This window comes from Salmo salar, chromosome 20 (assembly GCF_965601325.2).
Source record: "Salmo salar chromosome 20, fSalSal1, whole genome shotgun sequence".
Taxonomy (NCBI): Eukaryota; Metazoa; Chordata; class Actinopteri; order Salmoniformes; family Salmonidae; genus Salmo; species Salmo salar.
Genome location: NC_138310.1, coordinates 40,184,573 through 40,202,962, shown reverse-complemented (window position 1 = coordinate 40,202,962; position 18,390 = coordinate 40,184,573). Strand labels below are relative to the sequence as shown.

General features: G+C 49.0%; 1 pseudogene; it reads left to right on the top strand.

The window, feature by feature from the left end:
* LOC123729168 (uncharacterized) overlaps positions 1-18,390 on the top strand; it is a 792,531-nt pseudogene that overhangs the window by 327,359 nt on the left and 446,782 nt on the right.

The following is an 18,390-nucleotide window of genomic DNA, read 5'->3' as shown; positions in this document are numbered from 1 at the left end:
ATTATGTGCATTATTTTATCTCTCATTATGTACATAAAGATTATTATCTCTACTTGCAAATTCATATATATACATATATATATTCTGCACATCTACCATTCCAGTGTTTAATTTCTATATTGTAATTACTTTGCCACCATGGCCTATTTATTGCCTTTACCTCTCTTATCCTACCTCATTTACACATGCTGTATATAGACTTTTTCTACTGTATTATTGACTGTATGTTTTGTTTACTCCATGTGTAACTCTGTGTTGTTGTATGTGTCGAACTGCTTTGCTTTATCTTGGCCAGGTCGCAGTTGTAAATGAGAACTGGTTCTCAACTAGCCTACCTGGTTAAATAAAGGTGAAATAAATAAATAATAATAATTATCACGGGGTGCATCACAATACTCTGAGATTCTGCATCTTTTCAAGTGAAATGAACTCAGTTGCTAAGCTGTGATGTGTGTCTTTGTGAATATGTGTTTGTTGTGTGTGTTATTGAATGTGTGTGCTGTCTTTTGCAGAACAATATACCAGAACCTCATGTTTTCCCCTCATAATGCTCTCATAAACATCAAAGCAGCCTGTTGTTTTATATGGAAAACATCCCGGGCTTTATTGAATCAACAAAGAAATTGTCATTTTGTGGTATTAGCAATGTCAGCACCATGTTATCTGAGAAGCGGGCGTTTAACCAGGGGTGAAACATCTTTCTGCCTGTTTAAACCCCAAAACGCACGCACTCAGTCACTCACTCTCACGTTGCACTGATAAGAACCCACTGTATTACTGCTCTAGCTTAGCTTTTACTGTATAGAGTGGCAAGAAGAAGTATGCGAACCTGTCACGGGTGTCGTAGGGTAAAGACCAAGACACAGCGGGAAAATAATATACTCGTCTTCTTTTTATTTGGTGAAGAAGGAAACCACAAATCAAACACGTATACAAAAACGACTAACAGGTCAGTAAGGCACAAAGCTATATACAGCACAATCTCCCACAAAACCCCATGATAAACAAACTCCTAATTATAGGACCTTCAATCAGAGGCAACAATAACCAGCTGCCTCCAATTGAAGGTCCATCCCCAATTAACTAAACATAGAACTACAATAGACTAGACAGAATATAGAAATACAATAACATAGAACATAGACTAACAAACCCCGAACCACATAAACCAAACACCCCTCTACCTAAATACATAGCCCAAACCACATGAAACAAACACCCCCTGCCACGTCCTGACCAAACTATAATAACAAATAACCCCTATTACTGGTCAGGACGTGACAGAACCCTTTGGAAATACCTGGATTTCTGCATAAATTGGTCATGAAATGTAATCTGATCTTCATCTAGGTCACAGCAATAGACAAACAGTCTGCTTAAACTAATAACACACAAACAATTATATGTTGTCATGTCTTTATTGAACCCTTGGATTTAATAACTGATTGACCCTCCTTTGGCAGCAATAACCTCAACCAAATGTGCTCTGTAGTTGCGGATCAGACCTGCACAACGGTCAGGAGGAATTTTGGACCATTCCTCATTACAAAACTGTTTCACAGTTCCACAATATTCTTGGGATGTCTGGTGTGAACCACTCTCTTGAGGTCATGCCACAGCATCTCAATCGGATTGAGGTCAGGACTGACTGGGCCACTCCAGAAGGCGTATTTTCTTCTGTTCAAGCCATTCTTTTGTTGATTTACTTCTGTCTTTTGGTTGTTGTCCTGTTGCGTCACCTAACTTTTGTGGAGCTCCAACTGGTGGACAGATAGCCTTACATTCTCCTGTAAAATGTCTTGATAATCTTGGAATATATTTTTCCGTTGATGATAGCAAGTTGTCCAGGCCCTGAGGCAGCAAAGCAGCCCCAAACCATGATGCTCCCTTCACCATACTGTACAGTTGGGATGAGGTTTTGATGTTGGTGTGCTGTGCTTTTTTTTCTCCACACATAGTGTTGTGTTCCTTCCAAACACCACAACTTTAGTTTCATCTGTCCACAGAATATTTTGCCAGTAGCGCTGTGGAACATCCAAGTGCTCTTTGTGAACTTCAGACATGCAGAAATTGTTTTTTTTGGACAGCAGTGGACAGCAGAGCCCCTTTTTTGGACAGCAGAGCCTCTGGTCTTCAGGACCACTACAGTACAGAGAGAAACACAGACCAGGGCATCAGCCTCTGGCCTTCAGGACCGCTACAGTACAGAGTACAGTACTTCCACTGTCAGACAATAAGTTGTCTGATAGTGGCTTCTTCCACTGTCAGACAATAATTGTGTTGTCTGACAGCAGTGGCTTCTTCCATGGTGTCCTCCCATGAGCACCATTCTTGTTTAGGGGTTCACATACCTTTTCCAACCTACACTGTGAATGTTTAATTGATGTATTCAATATAGACAATAAAAATACAATAATTTGTGTATTGTATTTTAAGCAGATCAAATTTATGTCAAATATATGCAGAAATCAAGGTAATTCCAAAGAGTTCACATACTTTTTCTTGCCACTGTAGTTAGTTGGTCTTGCACCTAGAGAGTGATAAAATGGGTCTGTTTGTCTGTAGTCCAGTGCCTCTTCCTCCAGTCTTCTGTTTGTCTGCAGTCCAGTGCCTCTTCCACCAGGCTTCTCTTTCTTCTGTCTCTGTGAAGTTCACTCAGGGCCCAGTGGAGAGATACTTTTTCAATTCCTATCCTCTGTTTATCCCTCTATCGGTCTAATGTTCCCTTCTTTCAACGTCTTTTTTTTACCAAACTTGTGTGTACGAGAGTTGAACAGAGAGTCAACAATCCAACGGAACAATTAAAAGGTTTATATTGGCATAGGAAGCATGTTTACATTGCCAAAGCAAGTGGAATAGATAATAAACAAAAGTGTGAAATAATCCATCAGAAGTGAACAGTAAACATTACACTCACAAAAGTTTGAAAAGAATAAAGACATTTCAAATGTTATATTACTGGCTATATACAGTGTTGTAACAATGTGCAAATAGTTGAAGTATGAAAGGGAAAATAAATGAACAGATAAATATGGGTTGTATTTACAATGGTGTTTGTGCTCTAGTGGTTTCCCTTGTCTTGTGGCAACAGGTCACACATCTTGCTGCTGTGATGGCACACTGTGGGAGTTTATCAAAATTGGATTTGGTTTCAAATTCTTTGTGGGTCTGTGTAATCTGAGGGAAACATGTGTCTCTAATATTGTCATACATTTGGCAGGAGTGGAAATGACTGCTAGGTTAGGAAGTGCAGCTCAGTTTCCACCTCATTTTGTGGGCAGTGGCACATAGCCCGTCTTCTTTCGAGAGCCAGGTCTGCCTGCGGCATCCTCTTTGTACATAGTCAAAGCTTTCCTTAATTTTGGATCAGTTATTCTGCCACTGTGTACTCTCTGTTTTGGGCCAAATAGCAATCTGGTTTGCTCTGTTTTAAAAAAAAAAAATTCCAATGTGTCAAGAAATTATCTTTTTGTTTTCTCATGATTTGGTTGGGTCTAATTGTATTGCTGTCCTGGCGCTCAGTGGGGTCTGTTTGTGTTTGTCAGCAGAGCCCCAGGACCAGCTTGCTTAGGGGACTCTTCTCCAGATTCATCTCTGTAGGTGGTTGTAGAATTTAACAGCACTTTTCTGGATTTTGATAATTAGCGGGTATCGCCCTGATTCTGCTCTGCATTCATTAGTTTTTACATTGGATAAAAGTAGAGACTCGGAGCTACAAAATGGTATATCATACACTGCATTGTTGAGGAACAATGGGAAAGTATTTCTGCTTTGAAAGTTGATAAACTTGTTGATAAAAATGGTCTTTGAATGTTTTGGTATCTAGTGAAGAGCTCTTCTTTGTCTACACCCATTCAGCATCGTTCACACCCTCTTAATCGTTAGCCCCACCCATCTTGTTTCGCGCTTGGATCGTACAGAGCGCACACTTGACGCTCTGGTGGATGATTTGTTTATCTCTCAATAACATGGATAACATGAAAACAGCCTAACTAGCTCTGCTGGCAACATTTTCATAACGCTACTTTGCAGACGTTTACTGACACCGGCCATATTCAACGCGTGATGTACACTTTAGCTTAGGACATGTAGCTAGCTAGGTAAACAATGAACCTAGCTAGGTAAACAATGTGTAAGATCACACACGTAACATTAGCTAACGAGCCAGCCAGTTAACGTTAGCTAGTTAAACAACAATGAACAGAGTGCCAAATCATGTCGTTACTACCCTGCATGAATATGCTGGGACCTAACCATCCAGGTTCAATGTTACCTAGCTAACTTTAGGCTCTAAATACCGAAGCAAAAAGCTGTTAGATACAAATAATAACATCAGCTAGGGAGCCAGTTAGCTAACGTTAGCTAGCTAGCTAACGGTACACTTTAGCTTGAAATGAAACCACTTTCTGTCAAAATTAGAAATGCTAGACTATCTTACCTATATACATCATCATGCATGATGGACACGTCTCCCTGTCATGGATGCCATGCCACAGTTGCCCTTAGTTTGAAGATGTAATCTTGAAGATGTAATAAGGTGTTTTCTCTATTTCTTTAGCTATCATACTCTAATTCCACTGATTTCAAAACTGGATCCTCCAGAGAGTAGAGAGCAACACTTAGTTATGCAGCTCCACTACACGATACATTTTTAAAAAATCCACGTTCGGCAGGATTACCAACACAGACTGACCAGCTCAAACAGACCAATCCGGCAGACCAATTCGAACTCCTCTCTTGGCATGTCCAGCCCACTCACTATCTCAGCCAATCATGGCTAGTGGGTAGGTTGGAGACTTTTTCTGTGGCTTAACCAACAAGGCTCGTAATTTAACAATTTTAGTCGTATTTATTGATGGCATGCAAGTTTGCTATTAAGGCGCATGAAAGTTCACATATCAACAAAGTATGAGAATATTTTGCTTTTGTTTTGTTTTGTTTGTTTGTCAATTAAGGCGTCTGAATGCTTCCCAGCCTAAACAGTTCGGAAGAATTCGTGCATATATTATGACGACGTTTTGTGACGTTTTTGTTCGATTTAAACTTCTGTAAGGTTTTTTTCGGTTGTTCGGGCACACATTTCTTCTTGAGGCAAGCCGGAATTGGTAGCCGAAGTCTATGCCCCTTCGTCGGTGATTGGTCAACAGTGGGGGTTCTTCAGTAAGTGTTTGTTGTCATTCAATGAGAGACTTGTTTTCATGCAAATTTTTTCATTGAGAGAAATACTGCACCAAACATCTTAGTTAGATGCGCGACTAAAAAATTGCGCGACTAAAATCTCCTCGGCATAGAAGTCAACATTTATGACAGATTTCTTCAGTTATCATATATTTTTATTGATATATTTTTTAAATATTTTTTGAGGAAGTGTAGACTAGCTATGGTGTCTCAAAATGGACAAACAGTACTATTGGCGCTTTTTTTTCACGTTTTTCAAGCGAAAGCGTTTTAAGAGAGTATGCGAGCACACTTATATGGTATGGTAATTTGGTAAACCGCTAATTCGACATTTGCTCAGGACGTTGTTTTCACTGAGGAAATGTAGGAGTCTGCTGTTGATGATAATGCGGAGGATCTCTGTCAGTCTCTCTGCTTCATTCTTTGAAGTGTTTGATATACTTTATATACACTCCCATCTTTCAAATAACAGATACACTCTGCTTAGCAGAGCAAAATGCTCTCCTTTTCATCAATGTCGCTCTCTGAACATCTTTCGGTGATATATGTAATGAATCCATATTGATATAGTGAAAGGGAGCGGGACAATGTTCTTCCTGCGTATTGATCATCAATCCATAACAAGCTGTTGGCATTTGAAAGATACAAAACAATTAACTCTGTGAATGATGGAGATGGACGAACCTATCATAGCTCTACACCCAGATCCAGCCGTCTGTCCCACTCCTTCAACCTCTCCGCCTTTCTTTTTATTAATGTTGTTCCGTCTCTCTGTCTCTCCCTGTCTCTCTGAGCGATTCAAGTCAACTTCATAAGGAGGAGAGTCATGGAGTGTTGACACTGTGTACAGTACAGATAGAGGAACAGACCAGGGCATCAGCCTCTGGCCTTCAGGACCGCTACAGTACAGATAGAGGAACAGACCAGGGCATCAGCCTCTGGCCTTCAGGACCGCTACAGTACAGAGAGAGACACAGACCAGGGCATCAGCCTCTGGCCATCAGGACCGCTACAGTACAGAGAGAGACACTGACCAGGGCATCAGCCTCTGGCCATCAGGACCGCTACAGTACAGAGAGAGACACAGACCAGGGCATCAGCCTCTGGCCTTCAGGACCGCTACAGTACAGAGAGAGACACAGACCAGGGCATCAGCCTCTGGCCTTCAGGACCGCTACAGTACAGAGAGAGACACAGACCAGGGCATCAGCCTCTGGTCTTCAGGACCGCTACAGTACAGAGAGAGGCACAGTGTGTGTTTTATTGCTTCGCTGTGTAAATGAATTATTTTGATGGGGGAAATGTTTGTGTAGAAACAGCCAGGCTTCTAGGCACTCCAATAATTTTGTTGTCACACAGCTGGTGCACAACGCTAACTCCTAATTCTTCCAAATGTTTTAATCAACTTTCTCTTTGAAAAAGCTCCAATACTTTGAAATGCTTAACCCTTCCCCTCCCTCTCTCCTCTGTCTGGTGACTGATAAATCAGTGAGGGCGTTTGTCGCACACTGTCCCGAGCTGCAGTTCGTAGGCTTCATGGGCTGTTCTGTGATATCACTGGGAGTCATCCATCTTACTGAGGAGAGTAGACTTCACAAAATGGCAGACGTCTATGTGTGCTGATGAAGCTACAGTGTGGAAATAATATTCTCCAATGTTTGTTGTTGTTGTTTTTCTTTTAAATTGTCAAGCAGGCTGTTTTTGGAGAACACCTGGCTCAATTAATGTTGAATAAGTAAATACATTACCTGAATGCGTGGGAAATAATTTGGCCGTAAAAACACATTTTTATATTTAGAAATGAACTGTTATACACCGATGTGTTTTTTGAGGAAGGCATGAGGAAGGCATGCAACTTCCCGAAACACAGTTTAACTACAGGACTGAGTGTTTTTGTAACTTTCAAAGTTAACTTTAAATCTCCTGAAAGCTTAATGAGATGAATCCTAATACAACACCCTGCTGTTTGACTATTACCATGCTAATGAGAAGGGCTTCATGGTTAAAGATATCCATAACACGCAACACACACACGGAATGGAACCTATCAGCTAATTCTGTGTTTTCTGTTTCAGTACTACTATTTCCTCTTCTCCACCTGTAATGAACTGATCTGTGTGAATGTTGATGTGTGTGTGTGTGTGTGTGTGTGTGTGTTGGTGTGTGTATGTTTGTGCGTGTGTGTTGGTGCCTGTACTGGTGTGTGGGTGGGTGTGTGTTTGTGCGTGTGTGTTAGTGTGTGTTGATGTGTGTGTGTGTGTGTGTGTGTTGGTGCGTGTGTTTGTGCGTGTGCGTTAGTGTGTGTTAGTGTATGTGTGTGTTGGTGTTTTGGTGCATGTGTGTGTTGGTGTGTGTGTGTGTATGTGTGTCTGTGTTGGTGCATGTGTGTGCGCCTTCTCAAATGCAATTACACGTATGTTAATGAGAGGAGAAGCCTGATGCTGTGCCTCATTATTAGATTAAACAGCAGATTAATTTATTTTCATGGTCTGGCCGATCAACCGAGCTGTTTTGGTTTGACCTTCGCCACGCCGCTTTAGCGAAATATAATGATGCCAACAATTCATTATCATATTAGCATAGGCCCTACCTGCAAGTAATTGGGGGAAGTGAACCCACGCTAGATAAGTGAACGTTATCCCTGTGTGTTCATTGAAGTTACACTTTATTAGAAAATCAGGTAAAGGTAAGCCAAAAGGAGGTGCAGTATCTGTGTATGCGTGTATGGGTGTGTGCCACCTTACTCCCCAGTTCACTGTTCTCACCCCAGCACAATAGTAACTCCCTCTGTCTCTCTCTGTCCGTCTCCCCTCTCTGTCTCTCTCTGTCCGTCTCTCTCTGTCCGTCGCCTCTCTCTGTCCTTCTCCCCTCTCTGTCTCTATCTGTCTGTCTCCCCTCTCTGTCTCTCTCTGTCTCTCTCTGTCCGTCTCCTCTCTCTGTCCGTCTACCCGCTCTGTCTCTCTGTCCGTCTCCCCTCTCTGTTTCTGTCTGTCTCCTCTCTCTGTTCATCTCCCCTCTCTGTCTCTCTCTGTCCATCTCCACGTCTCCGCTCTCTGTCCGTCTCCCCTCTCTGTCTCTCTCTGTCCGTCTCCTCTCTCTGATCGTCTACCCTCTCTGTCTCTCTGTCCGTCTCCCCTCTCTGTTTCTCTCTGTCTGTCTTCTCTCTCTATCCGACTACCCTCTCTGTTTCTCTCTGGCATCTCCCCTCTCTGTCTCTCTGTCCGTCTCCTCTCTCTATCCGTCTCCCCTCTCTGTCTCTATCTGTCCGTCTCCCCTCTCTGTCTCTCTCTGTCTGACTCCCCTCACTGTCTCTCTCTGTCCGTCTCCCCGCTCTGTCTATCTCTGTCCGTCTCCCCTCTCTGTCCGTCTCCCCTCTCCTCTCTCTGTCTCTATCTGTCCGTCTCCTCTCTCTATCCGTCTCCCCTCTCTGTCTCTATCTGTCTGTCTCCCCTCTCTGTCTCTCTCTGTCTGTCTCCCCTCTCTGTCTCTTTCTGTCCGTCTCCTCTCTCTGATCATCTACCCTCTCTGTCTCTCTGTCCGTCTCCACTCTCTGTTTCTCTCTGTCCGTCTCCTCTCTCTATCCGACTACCCTCTCTGTTTCTCTCTGGCATCTCCCCTCTCTGTCTCTCTGTCCCGCTCCTCTCTATGTCCGTCTCCCCTCTCTGTCTGTCTCTGTCCGTCTCCTCTCTCTGTCTTTCTCTGTCCGTCTCCCCTCACTGTCCGCCTACCCTATCTGTCTCTCTGTCCGTCTCCCCTCTCTGTCTCTCTCTGTCCATCTCCCCTCTCTGTCTCTCTCTGTCCATCTCCATCTGCATGTCTCAGCTCTCTGTCCGTCTCCCCTCTCCCCTGTCTCTCTCTCTGTCCATCTCCACTTTCTGTCTCTCTCTGTCCGTCTCCCCTCTCTATTTGTCCGTCTCCTCTATCTGTCTGTCTCCCCTCTCTGTCTCGCTCTGTCCATCTCCCCTCTCTGTCTCTCTCTGTCGCTCTCCTCTCTCTGTCCGTCTCCCCTCTGTCTCTCTCTGTTCGTCTCCTCTCTCTGTCTCTCTCTGTTCATCTCCATCTCCCCGTCTCCGCTCTCTGTCCGTCTGCCCTCTCCCCTCTCTGTCTCTCTCTGTCTCTCTCTGTCCGTCTACCCTCTGTCTCTATCTGTCCGTCTCCCCTCTCTATCCCTCTCTTTCTGTCTCCCCTCTCTGTCTCTCTCTGTCCATCTCCCTTCTCTGTCTCTCTCTGTCTGTCTCACTTCTCTGTCCGTCTCCCCTCTCTGTCTCGATCTGTCTGTCTCCCCTGTCTGTCTCTCTCTGTCCATCTCCTCTCTCTGTCCGTCTCCCCTCTCTGTCTCTCTCTGTCCGTCTCCCCTCTCTGTCTCTCTCTGTCCATCTCACCTCTCTATCTCTTTCTGTCCGTCTTCTCTCTCTGTCCATCTCCCTTCTCTGTCTCTCTCTGTCTGTCTCACTTCTCTGTCCGTCTCCCCTCTCTGTCTCTATCTGTCTGTCTCCCCTGTCTGTCTCTCTCTGTCCATCTCCTCTCTCTGTCCGTCTCCCCTCTCTGTCTCTCTCTGTCCGTCTCCCCTCTCTGTCTCTCTCTGTCCATCTCACCTCTCTATCTCTTTCTGTCCGTCTTCTCTCTCTGTCCATCTCCCATCTCTGTCTCTCTCTGTCTGTCTCCTCTCTCTGTCCGTCTCCCCTCTCTGTCTCTCTCTGTCCGTCTCCTCTCTCTGTCCGTCTCCCCTCTCTGTCTCTCTGTCCGTCTCCCCTCTCTGTTTTTCTCTGTCAATCTTCTCTCTCTATCCGACTACCCTCTCTGTTTCTCTCTGGCATCTCCCCTCTCTGTCTCTCTGTCCGTCTCCTCTCACAATCCGTCTCCCCTCTCTGTCTCTATCTGTCCGTCTCCCCTCTCTGTCTCTCTCTGTCTGTCTCCCCTCTCTGTCTCTCTCTGTCCGTCTCCTCTCTCTGATCATCTACCCTCTCTGTCTCTCTGTCCATCTCCCCTCTCTGTTTCCCTCTGTCCGCCTCCTCTCTCTATCCGACTACCCTCTCTGTTTCTCTCTGGCATCTCCCCTCTCTGTCCCTCTCCTCTCTATGTCCGTCTCCCCTCTCTGTCTGTCTCTGTCCGTCTCCTCTCTCTGTCTTTCTCTGTCCGTCTCAACTCACTGTCCGCCTACCCTATCTGTCTCTCTCTGTCCGTCTCCCCTCTCTGTCTCTCTGTCCATCTCCCCTCTCTGTCTCTCTCTGTCTGTCTCCACTTTCTGTCTCTCTGTCCGTCTCCCCTCTCTGTCTATTTGTGTCCGTCTCCCCTCTCTGTCCGTCTCCCTTCTCCTCTCTCTGTATCTATCTGTCCGACTCCTCTCTCTATCCATCTCCCCTCTCTGTCTCGATCTGTCCGTCTCCCCTCTCTGTCTCCCTCTGTCTGTCTCCCCTCTCTCTGTCTCTCTCTGCCCATCTCCCTTCTCTGTCTCTCTGTCTGTCTCCCCTCTCCTCTCTCTGTCTCTATCTGTCCATCTCCTCTCTCTATCCGTCTCTCCTCTCTGTCTCTCTCTGTCCGTCTCCCCTCTCTATTCCTCTCTGTCCGTCTCCACTCTCTGTCTCTCTCTGTCCATCTCCCCTCTCTATCTCTCTCTGTCCGTCTCCCCTCTGTCTCTCTCTGTCCGTCTCCCCTGTCTGTCTCTCTCTGTCCATCTCCATCTCCATGTCTCAGCTCTCTGTCCGTCTCCCCTCTCACCTGTCTCACTCTCTTTCCAGCTCCCCTCTCTGTCTCTCTCTGTCCGTTTCCTCTCTCTGTCCGTCTCCCCTCTCTGTCTATCTCTGTCCGTCTCCCCTTTCCTCTCTCTGTCTCTATCTGTCTGTCTCCCTTCTCTGTCTCTATCTGTCTGTCTCCCTCCCTCTCTGTCTCTCTCTGTCTGGCTCCCCTCTCTGTCTCTCTCTGTCCGGCTCCTCTCTCTATCTGTCTCCCCTCTCTGTCTATCTCTGTCCGTCTTCCCTCTCTGTCCGTCTCCCCTCTCCTCTGTCTCTATCTGTCTCCCCTCTCTGTCGCTATCTGTCTGTCTCCCCTCTCTGTCTCTATCTGTCTGTCTCCCCTCTCTGTCTCTATCTGTCTGTCTCCCCTCTCTGTCTCTCTCTGTCCGTCTCCCCTCTCTGTCCGTCTACCCTGTCTGTTTCTCTCTGTCCGTCTCCTCTCTCTATCCGACTACCCTCTCTGTTTTTCTCCTGCATCTCCCCTCTCTGTCTCTCTGTCCCTCTCCTCTCTATGTCCGTCTCCCCTCTCTGTCTGTCTCTGTCCTTCTCCTCTCTCTGTCTTTTTCTGTCCGTCTCCCCTCACTGTCCGCCTACCCTATCTGTCTCTCTCTGTCCGTCTCCCCTCTCTGTCTCTCTGTCAGTCTCCCCACTCTGTCTCTCTCTGTCTGTCTCCCCTTTCTGTCTCTCTCTGTCCGTCTCCCCTCTCTGTATATTTGTGTCCGTCTCCCCTCTCTGTCCGTCTCCCTTCTCGTCTCTCTGTCAGTCTCCCCTCTCTGTCTCTCTCTGTCTGTCTCCCCTTTCTGTCTCGCTCTGTCCGTTTCCCCTCTCTGTCTATTTGTGTCCGTCTCACCTCTCTGTCTGTCTCCCTTCTCGTCTCTCGGTCTCTATCTATCCCACTCCTCTCTCTATCAATCTCCCCTCTCTGTCTCGATCTGTCCGTCTCCCCTCTCTGTCTCCCTCTGTCTGTCTCCCCTCTCTCTGTCTCTATCTGTCTGTCTCCCCTCTCGGTTTCTATCTGTCTGTCTCCCCTCTCTGTCTCTCTCTGTCCGTCTCCCCTCTCTGTCTATTTGTGGCCGTCTCCCCTCTCTGTCCTTCTCCCTTCTCGTCTCTCGGTCTCTATCTGTCCGTCTCCTCTCTCTATCCATCTCCCCTCTCTGTCTCGATCTGTCCGTCTCCCCTCTCTGTCTCCCTCTGTCTGTCTCCCCTCTCTCTGTCTCTCTCTGCCCATCTCCCATCTCTGTCTCTCTGTCCGTCTCCCCTCTCCTCTCTCTGTCTCTATCTGTCCGTCTCCTCTCTCTATCCGTCTCCCCTCTCTGTCTCTATCTGTCTGTCTCCCCTCTCGGTCTCTATCTGTCTGTCTCCCCTCTGTGTCTCTATCTGTCTGTCTCCGCTCTCTGTCTCTCTGTCTCTGTCTGTCATCCCTCTGTCTCTCTCTGTCCGTCTCCCCTCTCTGTCCATCTCCCCTCTCCTCTCTCTGTCTATATCTGTCCGTCTCCTCTCTCTATAAGTCTCCCCTCTGGCTCTCTCTGTCGGTCTCCCCTCTGTCTCTCTCTGTCTCTCCTCTCTGTCTCTCTCTGTCCGTCTCCCCTCTCTATCCCTCTCTGTCCGTCTCCACTCTCTGTCTCTCTCTGTCCATCTCCCCTCTCTATCTCTCTGTCCGTCTCCCCTCTGTCTCTCTCTGTCCGTCTCTCCTCTCTGTTTCTCTCTGTCTGTCTTCTCTCTCTGTCCATCTCCCCTCTCTGTCTCTCTCTGTCCGTCTCCTCTCTCTGTCCGTATCCCCTCTCTATCTCTCTCTGTCCGTCTCTTCTCTCTGTCCGTCTCCCCTCTCTGTCTCTCTGTCCGTCTCCTCACTCTAACCGACTACCCTCTCTGTCTCTCTCTGGCATCTCCCCTCTCTGTCTCTCTGTCCCTTTCCTCTCTATGTCCGTCTCCCCTCTCTGACTGTCTGTGTCCGTCTCCTCTCTCTGTCCTTCTCTGTCCGTCTCCCCTCACTGTCCGCCTACTCTGTCTCTCTCTGTCCGTCTCCCCTCTCTGTCTCTCTGTCCGTCTCCCCTCTCTGTCTCTCTCTGTCTGTCTCCCCTTTCTGTCTCTCTCTGTCCGTCTCCCCTCTCTGTCTCTATCTGTCCTTCTCCTCTCTCTATCCGTCTCCCTCTCTGTCTCTATCTGTCCGTCTCCCCTCTCTGTCTCTCTCTCTGTCTCCCCTCTCTGTCTCTCTCTGTCCGTCTCCTCTCTCTATCCGACTACCCTCTCTGTTTCTTTCTGGCATCTCCCCTCTCTGTCTCTCTGTCCCTCTCCTCTCTCTGTCCGTCTCCCTTCTCTGTTTCTCTCTCTCCGTCTGTCTCTCTCTGTCTCTCTCTGTCCGTCTACCCTCTGTCTCTATCTGTCCGTCTCCCCTCTCTATCCCTCTCTGTCTCTCTCTGTCCATCTCTCTTCTCTGTCTCTCTCTGTCTGTCTCACTTCTCTGTCCGTCTCCCCTCTCTGTCTTTATCTGTCTGTCTCCCCTGTCTGTCTCTCTCTGTCTATCTCCTCTCTCTGTCCGTCTGCCATCTCTGTCTCTCTCTGTCCGTCTCCCCTCTCTGTCTCTCTCTGTCCATCTCCCCTCTCTATCTCTTTCTGTCCTTCTTCTCTCTCTGTCCATCTCCCCTCTCTGTCTCTTTCTATCCGGCTCCTCTCTCTGTCCGTCTCACCTCTCTGTCTCTCTCTGTCCGTCTCCTCTCTCTGTCCGTCTCCCCTCTCTGTCTCTCACTGTCTGTCTCCCCTCTCTGTCTCTCTCTGTCCAGCTCCTCTCTCTGATCGTCAACCCTCTCTGTCTCTCTGTCCTTCTCCTCTCTCTATCCGACTACCCTCTCTGTTTCTCTCTGGCATCTCCCCTCTCTGTCTGTCTCTGTCCGTCTCCTCTCTCTGTCTCTCTCTGTCTCTCCTCTCTCTCTGTCTCTATCTGTCTGTCTCCCCTCTCTGTCTCTATCTGTCTGTCTCCCCTCTCTGTCTCTCTTTGTCCGTCTCCCCTCACTGTCCGTCTCCCCTCTGTCTCTCTCTGTCCGTCTCCCCTCTGTCTCTCTCTGTCTCTCCTCTCTGTCTCTCTCTGTCCATCACCTCTCTCTATCTCTCTCTGTCCGTCTCCACTCTGTCTCTCTCTGTCCGTCTCTCCTCTCTGTCTCTCTCTGTCCGTCTCCCCTCTCTGTCTCTCTCTGTCCATCTCCATCTCCATGTCTCAGCTCTCTGTCCATCTCCCCTCTCCCCTGTCTCTCTCTCTGTCCATCTCCACTTTCTGTCTCTCTCTGTCCGTCTCCCCTCTCTGTTTCTCTCTGTCCGTCTCCTCTCTCTATCTGACTACCCTCTCTGTTTCTCTCTGGCATCTCCCCTCTCTGTCCCTCTCCTCTCTATGTCCGTCTCCCCTCTCTGTCTGTCTCTGTCCGTCTCCTCTCTCTGTCTTTCTCTGTCCGTCTCCCCTCACTGTCCGCCTACCCTATCTGTCTCTCTCTGTCCGTCTCCCCTCTCTGTCTCTCTGTCCGTCTCCCCTCTCTGTCTCTCTGTCCGTCTCCCCTCTCTGTCTCTCTCTGTCTGTCTCCCCTTTCTGTCTCTCTCTGTCCGTCTCCCCTCTCTGTCTATTTGTGTCCGTCTCCCCTCTCTGTCCGTCTCCCTTCTCCTCTCTCTGTCCGTCTCCTCTCTCTATCCATCTCCCCTCTCTGTCTCGATCTGTCCGTTTCCCCTCTCTGTCTCCCTCTGTCTGTCTCCCCTCTCTCTGTCTCTCTCTGCCCATCTCCCTTCTCTGTCTCTCTGTCCGTCTCCACTCTCCTCTCTCTGTCTCTATCTGTCCATCTCCTCTCTCTATCCATCTCCCCTCTCTGTCTCTATCTGTCTGTCTCCCCTCTTGGTTTCTATCTGTCTGTCTCCCCTCTCTGTCTCTATCTGTCTGTCTCCCCTCTCTGTCTCTCTCTCTCTGTCTGTCATCCCTCTGTCTCTCTCTGTCCGTCTCCTCTCTCTATCCGTCTCCCCTCTGTCTCTCTCTGTCCATCTCCCCTCTCTGTCTCTATCTGTCTGTCTGTCCTGTCTGTCTCTCTCTGTCTATCTCCTCTCTCTGTCCGTCTGCCATCTCTGTCTCTCTCTGTCCTTCTCCCCTCTCTGTCTCTCTCTGTCCATCTCCCCTCTCTATCTCTTTCTGTCCGTCTTCTCTCTCTGTCCATCTCCCCTCTCTCTCTCTCTCTATCCGTCTCCTCTCTCTGTCCATCTCACCTCTCTGTCTCTCTCTGTCCGTCTCCTCTCTCTGTCCGTCTCCCCTCTCTGTCTCTCACTGTCTGTCTCCCCTCTCTGTCTCTCTCTGTCCATCTCCTCTCTCTGATCGTCAACCCTCTCTGTCTCTCTGTCCGACTCCCCTCTCTGTTTCTCTCTGTCCTTCTCCTCTCTCTATCCGACTACCCTCTCTGTTTCTCTCTGGCATCTCCCCTCTCTGTCTGTCTCTGTCCGTCTCCTCTCTCTGTCTCTCTCTGTCTCTCCTCTCTGTCTCTCTCTGTCTGTCTCCCCTCTCTGTCTCTATCTGTCTGTCTCCCCTCTCGGTCTCTATCTGTCTGTCTCCCCTCTCTGTCTCTATCTGTCTGTCTCCACTCTCTGTCTCTCTGTCTCTGTCTGTCATCCCTCTGTCTCTCTCTGTCCGTCTCCCCTCTCTGTCCATCTCCCCTCTCCTCTCTCTGTCTATATCTGTCCGTCTCCTCTCTCTATAAGTCTCCCCTCTGGCTCTCTCTGTCCGTCTCCCCTCTGTCTCTCTCTGTCTCTCCTCTCTGTCTCTCTCTGTCCGTCTCCCCTCTCTATCCCTCTCTGTCCGTCTCCACTCTCTGTCTCTCTCTGTCCATCTCCCCTCTCTATCTCTCTCTGTCCGTCTCCCCTCTGTCTCTCTCTGTCCGTCTCTCCTCTCTGTTTCTTTCTGTCTGTCTTCTCTCTCTGTCCATCTCCCCTCTCTGTCTCTCTCTGTCCGTCTCCCCTCTCTGTCTCTCTCTGTCCGTCTTTTCTCTCTGTCCGTCTCCCCTCTCTGATTCCCTCTGTCCGTCTCCTCACTCTAACCGACTACCCTCTCTGTCTCTCTCTGGCATCTCCCCTCTCTGTCTCTCTGTCCCTTTCCTCTCTATGTCCGTCTCCCCTCTCTGACTGTCTGTGTCCGTCTCCTCTCTCTGTCCTTCTCTGTCCGTCTCCCCTCACTGTCCGCCTACTCTGTCTCTCTCTGTCCGTCTCCCCTCTCTGTCTCTCTGTCCGTCTCCCCTCTCTGTCTCTCTCTGTCTGTCTCCCCTTTCTGTCTCTCTCTGTCCGTCTCCCCTCTCTGTCTCTATCTGTCCGTCTCACCTCTCTGTCCGTCTCCCCTCTCCTCTCTCTGTCTCTATCTGTCCTTCTCCTCTCTCTATCCGTCTCCCCTCTCTGTCTCTATCTGTCCGTCTCCCCTCTCTGTCTCTCTCTGTCTGTCTCCCCTCTCTGTCTCTCTCTGTCCCTGTCTGTCTCCCCTCTCGGTCTCTATCTGTCTGTCTCCCCTCTCTGTCTCTATCTGTCTGTCTCCGCTCTCTGTCTCTCTGTCTCTGTCTGTCATCCCTCTGTCTCTCTCTGTCCGTCTCCCCTCTCTGTCCATCTCCCCTCTCCTCTCTCTGTCTATATCTGTCCGTCTCCTCTCTCTATAAGTCTCCCCTCTGGCTCTCTCTGTCCGTCTCCCCTCTGTCTCTCTCTGTCTCTCCTCTCTGTCTCTCTCTGTCCGTCTCCCCTCTCTATCCCTCTCTGTCCGTCTCCACTCTCTGTCTCTCTCTGTCCATCTCCCCTCTCTATCTCTCTCTGTCCGTCTCCCCTCTGTCTCTCTCTGTCCGTCTCTCCTCTCTGTTTCTTTCTGTCTGTCTTCTCTCTCTGTCCGTCTCCCCTCTCTGTCTCTCTCTGTCCGTCTCTTCTCTCTGTCCGTCTCCCCTCTCTGTCTCTCTGTCCGTCTCCCCTCTCTGATTCCCTCTGTCCGTCTCCTCACTCTAACCGACTACCCTCTCTGTCTCTCTCTGGCATCTCCCCTCTCTGTCTCTCTGTCCCTTTCCTCTCTATGTCCGTCTCCCCTCTCTGACTGTCTGTGTCCGTCTCCTCTCTCTGTCCTTCTCTGTCCGTCTCCCCTCACTGTCCGCCTACTCTGTCTCTCTCTGTCCGTCTCCCCTCTCTGTCTCTCTGTCCGTCTCCCCTCTCTGTCTCTCTCTGTCTGTCTCCCCTTTCTGTCTCTCTCTGTCCGTCTCCCCTCTCTGTCTCTATCTGTCCGTCTCACCTCTCTGTCCGTCTCCCCTCTCCTCTCTCTGTCTCTATCTGTCCTTCTCCTCTCTCTATCCGTCTCCCCTCTCTGTCTCTATCTGTCCGTCTCCCCTCTCTGTCTCTCTCTGTCTGTCTCCCCTCTCTGTCTCTCTCTGTCCGTCTCCTCTCTCTATCTGACTACCCTCTCTGTTTCTTTCTGGCATCTCCCCTCTCTGTCTCTCTGTCCCTCTCCTCTCTCTGTCCGTCTCCCTTCTCTGTTTCTCTCTCTCCGTCTGTCTCTCTCTGTCTCTCTCTGTCCGTCTACCCTCTGTCTCTATCTGTCCGTCTCCCCTCTCTATCCCTCTCTGTCTCTCTCTGTCCATCTCCCTTCTCTGTCTCTCTCTGTCTGTCTCCCTTCTCTGTCCGTCTCCCCTCTCTGTCTTTATCTGTCTGTCTCCCCTGTCTGTCTCTCTCTGTCTATCTCCTCTCACTGTCCGTCTGCCATCTCTGTCTCTCTCTGTCCGTCTCCCCTCTCTGTCTCTCTCTGTCCATCTCCCCTCTCTATCTCTTTCTGTCCGTCTTCTCTCTCTGTCCATCTCCCCTCTCTGTCTCTCTCTCTATCCGTCTCCTCTCTCTGTCCGTCTCACCTCTCTGTCTCTCTCTGTCCGTCTCCTCTCTCTGTCCGTCTCCCCTCTCTGTCTGTCACTGTCTGTGTCCCCTCTCTGTCTCTCTCTTTCCAGCTCCTCTCTCTGATCGTCAACCCTCTCTGTCTCTCTGTCCGTCTCCCCTCTCTGTTTCTCTCTGTCCTTCTCCTCTCTCTATCCGACTACCCTCTCTGTTTCTCTCTGGCATCTCCCCTCTCTGTCTGTCTCTGTCCGTCTCCTCTCTCTGTCTCTCTCTGTCTCTCCTCTCTGTCTCTCTCTGTCTGTCTCCCCTCTCTGTCTCTATCTGTCTGTCTCCCCTCTCTGTCTCTCTCTGTCCGTCTCCACTCTCTGTCCGTCTCCCCTCTGTCTCCCTCTGTCCGTCTCCCCTCTGTCTCTCTCTGTCTCTCCTCTCTGTCTCTCTCTGTCCATCTCCTCTCTCTATCTCTCTCTGTCCGTCTCCACTCTGTCTCTCTTTGTCCGTCTCTCCTCTCTGTCTCTCTCTGTCCGTCTCCCCTCTCTGTCTCTCTCTGTCCATCTCCATCTCCATGTCTCAGCTCTCTGTCCATCTCCCCTCTCCCCTGTCTCTCTCTCTGTCCATCTCCACT